This window comes from Prenolepis imparis, unplaced genomic scaffold, assembly GCF_030444845.1.
Source record: "Prenolepis imparis isolate NDT839.2.m4 unplaced genomic scaffold, iyPreImpa1.0 SCAF_9, whole genome shotgun sequence".
NCBI classification, from domain to species: domain Eukaryota; kingdom Metazoa; phylum Arthropoda; class Insecta; order Hymenoptera; family Formicidae; genus Prenolepis; species Prenolepis imparis.
Genome location: NW_028141167.1, coordinates 6,726,749 through 6,740,769, shown reverse-complemented (window position 1 = coordinate 6,740,769; position 14,021 = coordinate 6,726,749). Strand labels below are relative to the sequence as shown.

Sequence of the window (14,021 nt, the reverse complement as noted above, 5' to 3'; positions counted from 1 at the left end):
CTGTTTTAGAGAGAAATGCATAGTCTTGGTAATAAGAACATACGAGGACGTTGGCCTTGCATGGAATATCCGTTGAAAAGATCGGTGGAAAAATATCGGACCCCCATATAACATATAACCCTAGCCAATGAACTCGTAGCGATTCGTCTGTGCGTATAGGCGGGAGAATCCTATCTACGCAGCATACATCTACTTTCGTTTACGTATTTTCCTTTCCTGCCTGCGAGGCAGGGGATTGAGGGCGTCGTGAAAGGAATCGGTGAAGAAAGCGAAGAGGCCGACGACGACGACGACGAATCGCGCATCTCGCGCTCGGATGCGAAATGCAGCAACGGTGAATTCAGTCGGGCTGATTGATTTCATGGGAAAAATTCCGCGCCAATATGCGTATATCTCCTCTTCGTCGGAAAAAAAAAGAGAAGAAGGAAGAAGAGGTCGAGCTTGTTCGCGCAACGGCGCGAGATTTCATCGATTCATCCTTGTAATTGTGTAAAATCAAATTGTACGCGAATTGAGTTGTTCTCGATTAACTGAAATTTATTGCAAATAGATTCTTTCTTTCCGCGTAACACGTAGAAAAAACGGTGTGTAAAGCTCCTCACTATTATCAAATAATTATCTTCCTTTCTTTTTTTTGCCAACAGTAGTAATTTCTGACGAGATCGCTTTTAACGAGCATTAATCGCGTAATCAGAGAGATAATAATACGTAAGAGCCAAAAAAGAAAGAGCTCGTGATAAAAGCGTAGATTACCCTTAATGATTTATTGATGCCTATATAGCAATCCCGATTCGACAGAAAATGACAGAAAATTTTTCATCATGTGCATTTATGGATTAAAGATCGACTGGTGTACAAATAGAAATCATTGCATGCTTAGCATAATCAAATTGAGAAAACGAGTAAAGAAACGCGCACGCAATTTCACTTCTCTCATTGACTTTAAAGCAATCTAATTGCTATTTAAACAATTTTTTTTTTTCGATCATAAAAAATTATATCAAATTATGCCAATCTTTAAATTACGCAATAAAAAAAATTTTATCAGTATTTTTAAATCTTTTGATAACAATACATATTAAGTTTTGTTTCAACTTTTTATATTGGAGAAAGAGAGAGAGAGAGAGAGAGAGGGAGGAGAAAGAGAGAGAGAATTTTTATCATATATAAAATTCTTTTTTTATAAAAGTCAAATATAATACTATTGAAAATTAAACATAATTTATTATATTAATAATATTTTAAACAATAAAAGATTTATATTGCTTAATTTATATTACTCGCCAGATTTCTTTTTCAATATTAAGAAAAGCAAAAATATATATAAAAAACGTTACTATATGTGAAGTAATTAATTTTTTGTTAAATTTTTATCTCAGGTAGACATCGGGCAAACAATAATCGTTTCACGAGTAATCACAATTACATTAATAGCTTAATGTCTGAAATAAAGACGCGAAAGAGGCGCGCTAGCGACAATTCTATCCTCCACGATACGATATTTGAAAACAACAAACTCCAAAAATATATCAACCGCACGCAATAACTATAACGATGGTTTTAAAAGCGAGTGAAATCGCCGATACTAACACTTAAGCCTTGTAAAAAATTAAATTTCCTTCTGATGGGCAATGGCGAGCTTCACGGAAAACAGCTGGCAATAAAATTAAAGGCAAAGCCTTCGAACGCCTGTAAAATTTTATTTTATTCACCGGCCGTTTCGTTTCCTTCAGCTATGTTTTGCTTGTAACGCATCTTCAGCGTCCACCTTTTCTGTATGTGAGAAATTCGTGAAAAACCGTGTATAAATATTCCGCGTAAATAATAATAATCTATTATAATTTGTGTAAGCAATTATACAATAACTTTGTTTCTACTTAATTTCATAATTTATAAGAAAATATAGCAAACGACAATTAACCAGTCAACAGAGATATCTCTTTCCATTAGAATAAAAATAATTACTGAACCATTTAGTATAAGAGAAATGAGAAATTTAATTTAATTTCAATGTGCCGTCGGATTATTCGTTGGTAATTTTCCTGCAGAGATTGCATAATCTTAAAGTCTCTTTCTACTCTGATACAGCTTCATCACGTTCCGCAGTATTTTCCATGTACAGTATAGAGACATTTGAAGTCGATTTTAAATTCTTAACGCCAGAATTCTCTCGTTAAGTGATACTGAAATGAATCGTCGAGCTCAAATCCTACTTCTAAGACGAGAACAAAAAAACGAGGAATAATTCCCTCCGTATATAGGAAAGCGATTGTAGCCGAAATTGAAATAGAATGCCCCCCGTAAAAAAAAAAAAAAAATGAAGCGCGTACTATTATAACAACGCGCGATATATAGAATAAAGCAAGATTTTCGGGAAACGTACAATCTGTATGTACGTCGTTAAGGCGTTAAGGAGGTGCGCGTTAGCACGTTCGCCCTCCGCGCAATTCAATCCCGTCTCTCCCGACGACAAAATCACGTCCGAGCGACGCGCGTGCACGTGAAGATGATCGCGCAAATTGTGGTCGTTGCATAGATCACTGCATCCCTATCCCTTCCGCACCTATATACCCCTCCCTCACCCTATTTTCTTCTTTTCTCACCGTCGCGATTGCTCGCCAACATATACGTGAAGCCGGGGGATCGCATTCACGAAATACCCGGTCTGATATAACGCGTGCATATAAAGGATATATATGAGAGAGCAAGAAGAGAGAGAGAGAGAGAGAGAGAGAGAGAGAGAGAGAGAGAGAGAGAGAGAGAGAGAGAGAGAGAGAGAGAGAGAGAGAGAGAGAGAGAGAGAGAGAGAGAGAGAGAGAGAGAGAGAGAGAGAGAGAGGCTGGGTAATAGCGAGGAACCACCCGGCAGAAAATCTCTTCCGCTGAATATAGTTCGAGAGGAAGGACGAAGAAAAGAGGAAGGAGAAGAAGCGTAATATAATGGATATACGCGAGCTATCACGCAATGCATACTAAGCTCTCCTGACCCGTTCGCGAGTTGCCGTGATCTTTGCCATCGCTTTTTCCCAACTTCTTCTCCCGTCTCCGGTTAAGCCGACAGACAGCTGTTAAGCCGCCGAGTCGGATTGTCTTTCGGTTTTGTCGGGATCATCTTCGTGAGACACGGGACGAGAGACTCTCTTCCTTCTCGTTCTCGTGGAGAGAAGCTTCGGCTTTCTCTCATTCGAACAATCGCCGCGGAGATCGCGGAGTTCTTCGATACAATTTCGAGATTGCGTTCACGAATATTAAATCGCAAATTTTAACGAAAAGCATTTTGGTTTCGTGCATTTTATTAATCTTTAACATCCAAAATAAATAAAGTTAATCTAAAAAGAATCTTTGCGCATACGGTAATAACCGTCGATTACTTATGTAAATAACTACTCGAGATAAAAAAAATAGTTGTCCGAATCATGAGACTAGTCAATTAAAATAAAAATTCCTCTTTTTTCTCGAACTTACTTGAAACTGTAATAATAAATCACGAATTATTAAAATTATTATTTATGCAATATCGATACTATCTGATACGTGCGATTGATTCTGATAAGGCGAAAAATCGCTATTGAATCGCACGAATTGACACGGTTGGCAGACTCGAAATACGCATATATAATTTGTCGAATTGTCATTTGCGTATTGTTACGTTACTCGGACTCACTCTTTTGTCTATCGTTCGCGTTGTCTATCGAGCGTTTCGCGCAATGGTATCATTATCGCTCGTATCCAATTTCGCGATCCAACCGAAACGATGGATCATTAAGCATGAATTGGGCCATCGAGCCATAAGCAATTACCTGCGTCACCCGTTAAGCACAATGGTCAACTGGAGAGATGCAGATTCGCCACATATATTTATCGAAGCAAGAAGAGAAACATTTTTCAATCATTGCTAATTTTCGAAAATTTACGTAAGAGAATATCCTCTCGAGAGAGGAGAGAGAAAGAATTTATTTCTAAAAAAATAGAATAAAATGTTTCAGCAAAAATAAGATACCTTCTGTCGCGGAAGACGAAAGATATAATTAATTCGCAGCAAACATAATAATGTAAGATAAGCGCGAGATCAACGTTCACGTAATTTACATAAAGGAATACAAATTAAAACTAAAAAGCCATGAAAAAAAGAAGAGCTCTTGCGCGTCTAAAGTTAACCGCGAGAACTAAATTAAATAATTATTCGCGTTATCGTCGCGCATATAATTTATGCGTGAATAATCCGCGAGCTAAAACCATATTTATGCTCGTGATAACACCATTAAGTAAATATTCACGAGTCTTTGAAATATTCAAATCTAAAACAGAACACTATTAATGTTAACGCTGGTCACTTATAACCGTCTTTGAGAAGGAAGAGCGAATCACCCCGATCTATCTCATTATAACTCTTAAATTCTTAAAGTTTAATGACAAAGTAACACAAAGTTTTGCCCAATTTAATGGAAAATTATCTTTGTATCACTTTTTACTATGATTTTAAAATTCGATAGACTATTTCTGCAAACTGGAGAGACTATGATAATATTTAATTGAAAATATATATATATATATAAACCTTAGTTTACTTGATTAAATAATTCCTTGTTTAATTCATTATTTACATCTTGTTTTAATTAAATTGCTGCTGCATGTTTATAGCTTGCATTTATCGAAAAAAAATATAAATAACACCGTATGCATCTTTAAAAAATTATTATCTTGAGATATAAAATAAAATATTTTATTGTCTCGAAATCTCGCACAACTCGTGACGCGAGCTACACGAAACGTACGACACCGTTCGCGAAATTCCGTCAAATCCCATCGATAAATTCGCGCGGCACCCCGGAAAGTTGTAAATTCGATAAATGTCGCGCACGCACGCCTGCCAAAGCCGCGCTCGCGGCTCGGTCACCCAGTTCATTCGCAAAAATTAACGCTTAAACCCCGGTCGGATAAAACGCCATTGAACGACCATTGATCCCTCGTAAGCTCTCCGGTCGTGCTCCCTGATATCTGGCGCGGAATCGCGCGTGTATGCGGCGAGATTACACGTACGTGCTCGCCACTTGGACGGAATGGATCCCGGCACGATGAACAATGTATAGGGTGATCGCAAAAAAGGACCGAAAAAATCTAGAGAGTGCAATATTCACAAAAGTGGACGAAAAATATATTCAGTTACAAGTTGGCGAATTAACTTTGACAGAAATACACGTGATTTTTATTTTTGACTTGTGAAAGCCAATTAGATACAAATTACAATACATCAGTTTTATATTCGGCAACGCTTATCAATAACGAATTTTTATTAAATCATTTCAATCTCAGTTTGCTCATATATTATAATATTGGCTTCTAAAAATAAATTTTTAATCAGATTTCGAAAGTGATTTTTGCGAAGTTATGTTATCTTGGCATTTTTTTGTTAATTGTATGTGTTATTCTATATTCGTGAATATCTTTTTTTTACATTACCCTATATATATGCGAAATATCGATAGTTTCCGTGTCTCTCTTTCCGTGCTCTAACTCCCATAAAGTCGTGCGTATGTCCTCGTTATCGGCGCAATATTTCAGTTAGCGAGTGAAACGAAAGCGCTCCTATAGGTGCAAAGCGAAAATCGAGCGCAATCATATAAATTTCACGATCATAAAGAAAGATTCGTTTGTGCGCGTTTAACGGTTTTAAATTGCGACCGTTAGTAGGGATTGCGGTGAAAAGATATGTTGTCGTTGGCGACGTTATCAGAGCAGTGTTATTGGTGGTTATCGTTAAATGCGAAAAAGGGCTATAGAAAAGATTCGTTTAGTGGTTTTAGATAGAAGCTCTGTGTGAGAGATAAATTGAATGTGAAGGTAGAAATAATTTCATCGACAACGTTGCATATTGTTACTGATGACGTTATCAACGCAAAATAATGACATTTATACTGTTAAACCTTTTAGTGGAAGAGGGAAAATCTTTATTTATAATTTATAATCGCGTGTTATCATTAATAAACGTGATTTAACGTCATGTGTAGTGAATAGATTGTTCGGAGAGATCGATTCCTCGAGAACCTCGAGAACGAATTGAGGTTTCACTCTGGTAGTATCTTCGCGGATAACAAGGAACAAAGAGATAATAGCTCAGATTGGAAATGTTCTACTGATGTCTATTGTAACGCGGCACAATAGATTAGGAGCAAAAAATACGAGGAGTTATCAATATCGAGGCAAGAGAAATACGTGATTGTTCCATGGCTCGATAATAAGACGGAACGTGCGATTGGCAAGGGATTTAATGCGAAAGAAATTCACCGATCAAAAGAATGTCGCTCGATATTATCTGCTCTTAATGTCGCGAGAGAACGTTCTAAATTTAGCGTGGCTGTATTCACCCTTTTCCTCCTTCTACAATCTCTCTATCTCTCTTTTTCTTTCGTCCCGTTGTTCCGGATGCTCGATGTAGCCTACGCATAATTAAAGTCGTCGCGAACTTAGATTGGCGAGAATTGCGCATCCAGTCTTTGGCGAGATGCGCGAGGAAATTGGTGCTCGCAGCACAAGAAACTTCGGCGGGCTCTTTAATTGGGAGGGATGCTGCGCGAGATGCCGGAAATGGAAATCGACCTTGGGCCGCGGATATACTTAAAATTTCGTTAAAACGCTGAAAGGAAAAGCGCATCGCACCAGAATTCATTTCTCGACCGTTTGAGGATAACCTTTCGTCCTCTTCCGCTTAAAAACGTAACGACACGGATTAACGAAGATCGATGGACACAGCGAATTCTTAGAAATACCTATGTTTTTACATTCCAAACAGTTTATCCCAAGCGTATCTATATTTTATTTTTAATTCAACTTTAAAAAAATATGTATAGTATTTTAAAGAGTTTATATCAATTAACAGTAAAAATTTATTGATTAGGCCTTGTATACATATTTTTTATTTTACAAGTTACGTTTTATATAACTTATTAAATATATAATTTATTTTAATATAATTAATAATTTTAATATTTATAATGTAAAATCAGTTTTATATGATTTAGAATAAAATATCATCTACCAATTCAGTTGAATCCTGTAAAAGTAGCATCGCACGAAATGGTCGCATCTAGGAACACTTCCCCAAAGGGCATTTAATGAGCTCTTTTCGCAGTATTCCAACCTGAATGGTTCCGGAGAAAGTCGGCGATGGGATTCGCGCGCTTTCGTTTAGATATAATAATTGAGCGAACGTGACGGGAATATCCTCTTTTGGACGCATTGCGCAGAGAACAATTTCCGTGAATGAGAACTTTTTAGCGAGACATTTTAACGGGTGGGGTGAATACGATTCTCGCCGATAGGGAGAACGGGTGGAAAGCCGCAGGGGTAACTTTCACGGAGGTAAAAGTAGCAGGAGGGAATGTCGCACCTACGACTTTTAGAATCGTAAAATTTGAAATTGCCCCAGGAGCCATTTGCATGCCGCGTTTTGAGGGGACGGTTTGCCGCAAATTTATTCGTCTTCTCTCGTTTCCTGCCTCGTTTTCACCGGGTATTCCTTTCCCTGCCTTCAATCTTCGTGCCCAGTGTATGAATACAATAGGCACGGTACTTTTAGAGAGACGGAAATAACACTGAATTTGGAATCTATCAGCAAGTAGGTGAGAGATTGATTATCATGTACAAATTCATAGATAAAAAAATCCGTGTTACACGTATGTTTTTACTCGCACGAAAAATAATATAGATATTCACATTATATATATAATAAAAATATGTGTATATATATACATTATTACATTTATATATAAATGTATAATGTAAAAGAATACAAAAATATATAATAATAAAAATAAATAAATAAATTGATGCATACATGAGTAAACTTTTTAAATAAGCATTTTGTTTCAAGATTTTATCTCAATTTGACACATATAAGATTTTCGTCATAATTTAACAAGAAAATATGATGTCCCTACGTCGCAAGTACAACATATATGTGTCACACGGAGGATCAAAGGAAACTTTTCATATACGTAGACGTGCTCAAAAATTCTACGATATCTCCTTGTCGTACACTAAAATTCTACCAATAAAGATAAAAGAAAAAGAAAAAGCGATACAAGAGAAATTTATAAATTTATTTCTAAATAAATTCTAGCTATATATATATATGTAATAAAATTTATTATATTCTCGTTTTTTTTAATATAAATATTAGGGAGAATCTTATATAATCTTAGGGAGAATCTCAATATAAATATTAGGGAGAATTTATATTTATAAAAAAGATGTACAATTAAAAATATATTAATTTTTATTTATATATCGCAGAAATTTTCATTTTAATCCGTCAAACTAAATTTCTGTACGAGTTCCAATATCGCATCGCTATTATATAAGCTGTTTTAACGCAGCGTTTGAGCTTTATACGCGCGCATTACGCGGCCTAATTCTAACGTTTATCAGGATTAACACTAAACACAACGTAATAGCGCGCCATTCCGCCGTATTAGATGTATATGGCTGCGACTACGCGATGGTGGCATGGGACGTTAAGTGGAAATTGTTCCACGTGCAAGGGTCTCCCCGTCGCCAAAGCCGCGATCCGCGAAATCCGTCAGAACCCTTGCTCATTTTCCGACACGCTGAACGTTGAATTACTTTCCACACGGAAAGACGTCATCTTTTGTCTATATTTCGCTTCGCGCAAAAAGATAGAGGAGGAAGGGAGAGAGAAAGAGAACAGTCGCTTCCTGAGAGCGAGAAACAAAAAAGCGGGTCACATTGATCGAGCGACATACGGAAACGGCACGTAGATATGCAAGAATCGACAATATAACGTATCGCGCCTTCGGCTGTTTGCTTATCTATAGAGTCGATCAGCGAGCGCGAGTATGGTAGCAATCGTCTGAAAAGCCGATAGGAAGTTGCTACTATCAGCGACAACGAGAACCGCCCATCGCACTGTATGGTACGTGCCTTTATTGCCGTTAGATAACTCGTTTGACTTACTTGGAGGATCATTGCTGGCGATCGTGCCCGATTCCAACCTTTGCATTCGAACAACTGCGACACATGGAAGTATCAACCCCTTCGATCTCTCTGTGATCTGAAATATCAATTATTAACAGTTATTTTCTGTGTGTGTGCCTCTCTTTTTTATTTTATTTGATATTATTAAAAACATATTAATATTTATCTTATTGTTAACTTATATATTAATAATTAATTAATAATTTCACTCTATCTTATTAAAACATATTAAAATTTATTTCATATATTTATAACATATATTAATAATTAAATGTCTGATGTGTTGTTTCAACCGATCTATAGATACGCGATAAAGCAAAGTAGTCTGACTATATGATCGGTGGTTACTACTTAAAGTGGAATACGCTATAAGGAGTCTGTCTAGAGAATGATTTATACTACTGCGGTCAACTTAATACCGGGGCTTATTCCCTTATATAGTGTCGGTGAACTCGAAAAGGAGTCTCTCGCGAGTCGAGCGCGACAAGAGAAGATGGAAGACGTATCTTTTTCTACAAGAGTTGAACGCATCTCGGAATATCTAAATTCATTACCGTTTGTTTCGCAAAGTTTAATTGAATAAGAGGCGCAGGACGGGAAGCTTAGCCGTAAATCCAAAGACAATGGCAAGGCAGGATATTAATACGGGATACCGCGCGAGGAACAAGAAAGATAAAGATTGCAAAGTCAGGAAATTAATAAATGCCTATGCAAATATATATTTCTCGTCGCGGGCAAACGCCATCTCGCGATTTGGTAATTAAATTTTGGCGAAGAGGCCGGCAGAGGAAAAAAGAAGATCTTACATCGGCGAAAAGTCCGGGACGTTCTCGCTCGCAGAAAACGCCAACACCTTTTCAGTTCAAAGGCGAGAGATCTCGCGCGCACGATAAAATCGCGCACAATGATCCCGTACGGATTTAGGAGCGCCGGGAGTATTAATTCCGCGTGGCGCGACCTCGTGCTTCCGCGACCTGCGCAATTATCCGACCGAGCTCGACGTTTAAATTGCGAAAGTTGAGGGATCCACTCGCGACCCAAGTTCATTACGATTTTTCACAAAACTCGCAATCAGGTAAATAACTCGATTTCGGCCGGCGCAAACTCTTATTGCTCGCCGCCATACGACGGCGAGTTCTCTTTAGCGCACCGGCTAATAGGATCGCGAGATGAGATTACGAATTTATCGATTCACGTAGTTCAAAAACCGGCGAGTGAAACACGTTCACGCGCTTTGCAAGCTCGTCAAAGCTGTATGAAAAAAAAAAGAAAGAGAAAAAAGAGAGGTACCATTTTTTTTTTCTATGGAGGTTTAAATCAGGAAAATTCACTCGAGCTCGTCTTGGAAATTATTTCTTTTGTACATTCGACTTTCGTGTTTGTATATTCATTTTATACCGTGGCCGAATGTAATTAAATAAATTTGAAACAAACAGCAATCTCTATCTTTCAATATCTATTTTATGACACGGGACCAGTCAATTCGATCGAATGACATCGCCGACTCAATTTTCAGGAGTGACAAAACCATTCGTAGAAATTGAATATGTCGGAGAGAACGACACCGATTAAATTCACAATTGAATTTTCTTCGTACACGCGAATATATACACTACGCAAGAAGGATCCATTGAAAATGGAATATTTAAATAATACATCTCTGTCTCCCTTCAATACATAATTCGATTCTTTTAGATATTCTGTTCCACCTGTTCCACTTTTCACCGGTAACCGAGAGACAACAATAGTCGGTTAAAAAGGTAGCAAAGTGTCGTCACTTCCTGAATTCGCGGCATGCCGCGAGTCGCTGCGAATGAGGAAGGGGATGTTGAAGGCGAGGGACAATGACGTTAGAATGAAGGGTGAAGACGAGGGAAGAGGCTGTCAGATAGTAAAGCCGCGATAGCCAGACCGACTCGCTGAACCTGTTACTCTATATATATATGTATATACATATATATATATTATATATATATCGTCTCTCTCTTCGCGTACAATGTACCCCGTGCGCACAATAAGGGCGATTGCGGCGTGCGCGCGCGTGTGTCGCTCGCGCGAGCAGCATGAAACGTCGAGCAAACGGCACTCTCGAATCATATCTCGAACGGAAGGCGCGCAACGTGCATTGTTTCGTCCGAACGGCAACGCCTGACGTCGTCGACGACATTTCCTTCGCACTTTACACTCGCATACAAACACACAAAACACACGCACACTCTCTCTCTCTCTCTCGTTGTCTCTCTCAGGTTCGGTATATCAAAATTATCCTTCTCATTTCACGTATATAGGATGTTTTCCGCAGTCTTGTTTCCAGAATATCGAGAATGTTATAGATATTTTATGGGGTAAAACTTGTAAGTCATTATAGAAATAAAAAAGATGTAGATTTTATCCTCGTTACGATGAAATTCTCTCATTTTTCTTTATGCTGATATTTATAAAGGCAATTTTTTAATATATTATATATAGAGAAATATTTTTTCTATATAATAGAATATATAAATTTATGTTTTATGTACACACAAATTGTATTCCGCATTTATACAGGTACGAAAACACTGTCTACAGAAATAGAACGTAGAAGGTTTTGGAAAATTGTGCCAAATTTATTAACACAAGTTCGTAGTCAACGAGTATCTAGCTGCAGCATGTAAAAAGCAATTATCGCATATTGCTATATATTTCTGATTCGCCGTGAGACCGCGCGCGAAGCCACGAGTTTAGCCTAGTAACGAGTTTTCATTAAAAAATTCCTTTCGCCCAGCGTGACCAGCGCGTCAGCAGTAACAGCAAGCAACATAGCGAAGTCTCAACGCGAAGCGGACGTCTCCCTTTCCTTCCTGTTTGCTGGTGCCGGTCACCCTCTCCGTCGCTTCGCAGCGTAATTTTATTTCTCCGATTTTAAGCGACGCTCGGGGCCCTAATTTCGTTAAATGAGTTGTTTGCTAACTCGGTTAAATTCGCGAGCAGCCAGCCAGCCAACCAGCCAGCCAGTCAGCCAGCCAGCTATCTAGGCAGGAGAGGCAGCAGTCTAGCAGTCAGACAGGCATGCGGCTCTTCCTGGCCGGTCGTCGGTCGACCGACCAACCAGCACTGAACCGGTCGACGGGGTCTCGCACGGGTAATGGTTTGACATGGTTATTGACGTTTCAGGCCGAAATCTAATTATTTGATATACGTGCTTGTCTGCCGTCACTGCGGCATACAGATACGTCAACCATCAACGGTACTCTCCTCCTGTTGACCTTCTCTCTCGCACTCGCTCTCGATCTCCCTATCGTCACTCTCGCTACAACGCTTTCCGACTACCTCTGGTACATGTGACCATAGCTGCACACGAGTTACAAATTTTCGAAAGGGTATCAGCATGCTTCTAATGTATGTACATAATGAAAAATTTCAAGAAAATAATTTTGATCCATGAGAAAAATTACAATTACAAAATTAATTGTTAATATAACTGATGATAAAGCATTCTCTCTCTTGATTATGTAAATACAAAATATTTTCTTTGTTGCAATTAGAATCTCATATTTTTTCTACAATATTAATAATATATTAAATAATTATTATTATTTCATAGATCTATAGAATAATTCCAAGATAGATAAATTATATTTAAAAAGAATCATAGAAATATATATACATACGTATATGTAAATAGATGAGTTGTAGAACATAAAAAGATATATTAAAATGGTTTGAAATAAAATATTAAAATTTATATTTAGAAATACGCTATTTCTATAGTTTCTATTTTTCTTTTTTAAATATGATTTATCTATCTCGGAGAATTATTCTACATCATGATCTATAAATAAATTAGTATTACATAATATTATATATATATACATGTATATACATGTATTAGAGAGTCAATATAGGTACGCGCGCTCGCGAGAGCCTGAAAAACTTGTGTCCAAATGCAATTAAATTGTGGCATACGAGATGCGATGCCGGCAAATACTCTCAATAGTGCCATGCGTTAAGCATGCGCGCTACCAAAGTACTGTTAGTTAGCATCTGATCATACAAGAGCGGTCGGTTGCGCTACTCTGTAACAGCGTTACGTTATAGGCCGGCTCGCGCAATATGCTCTTCCCTATCTCCTTCCCGTTCCACCCCCGCATCCCATCTTCCTCTCGACGTCTGCGAGGGTGAATCTCGTGGCAACCAACTATCGGATGCGGTGATAGTTCACTATAGTCGGTGCACTATACGGCTTATGCGATGGCGTACTTAACATAATTACAAGACACCGTAGCATTGTTCCATATCACGATGCGCCTCTGGGACGAACGATAGTAAAGATCGAACTTTAGTCGCGAATCGATTACTGATTTTCGGTTCAATCTAGCGGCCTGTACGATCGATTCTCCTTCAAAAAACTGAGTTGCTCCTGTCATTATCTGACGATAAAATGGATTTATTTGATATACATTTAAAGCGACTAGTGTGAATTATTCAATTAACGAATTGTTAATTTTTTTTTTACACGGCGAAAGTTTTATATATTTGATGTGAAACGAGTTTGAAAACTTTACCGCGAACTTTATCGTCTTTTTTTCAAAATTTTTTCCGATCGCGTTCATTACAGCTACGATATATTCGGATACTGTGCATAGTTGTAATTTAAGTTTGCAGGCAAAGCATAAAGTCGCGTAAACTTCCTGTTCCTTTCATAATTTTAATTATTGCCGTAAAAAATGCCTCGAACGAAAGAAGAAAACCGACTTTTTTCCATAGACGGATAAACTATTTTACCCAAACTCAATCGCACTTTTTATCGGCGATTCTAGAGATGAACTGGACTCTCGTCTTTCAAAGAGAACAAGAAGAACGATCGAGCAGATTTTCATGGAATATCACGACGATTCTACGGCATCAGCTTTACGTATATGGAAATTTAACCGATTAATGCAAAAAAAAAAAAATAGAGAGAGAGAGAAGGATAAGTACTTTATCAGATGCGTCTCTATCGCTCCGACTCACAATACTGTCTCTCTGCCATTCTACGTACGCTGATGC

At 37.9% G+C, this 14,021-nt stretch overlaps 1 protein-coding gene and 1 long non-coding RNA gene across 2 annotated transcripts in view; one reads left to right on the top strand and one right to left on the bottom strand.

Moving 5' to 3' along the window:
* LOC145940583 (uncharacterized) overlaps positions 1–14,021 on the top strand; it is a 54,570-nt gene that overhangs the window by 17,343 nt on the left and 23,206 nt on the right. The gene's annotated exons all lie outside the window — the stretch shown is intronic.
* The window catches only part of LOC145940587 (uncharacterized), a 36,190-nt gene continuing 30,942 nt past the window's right edge, over positions 8,774–14,021 (bottom strand). Inside the window, exon 5 of the long non-coding RNA XR_014426045.1 lies at positions 8,774–9,069. This is a non-coding gene — a long non-coding RNA (uncharacterized LOC145940587). The remainder of the gene's footprint in view (positions 9,070–14,021) is intronic.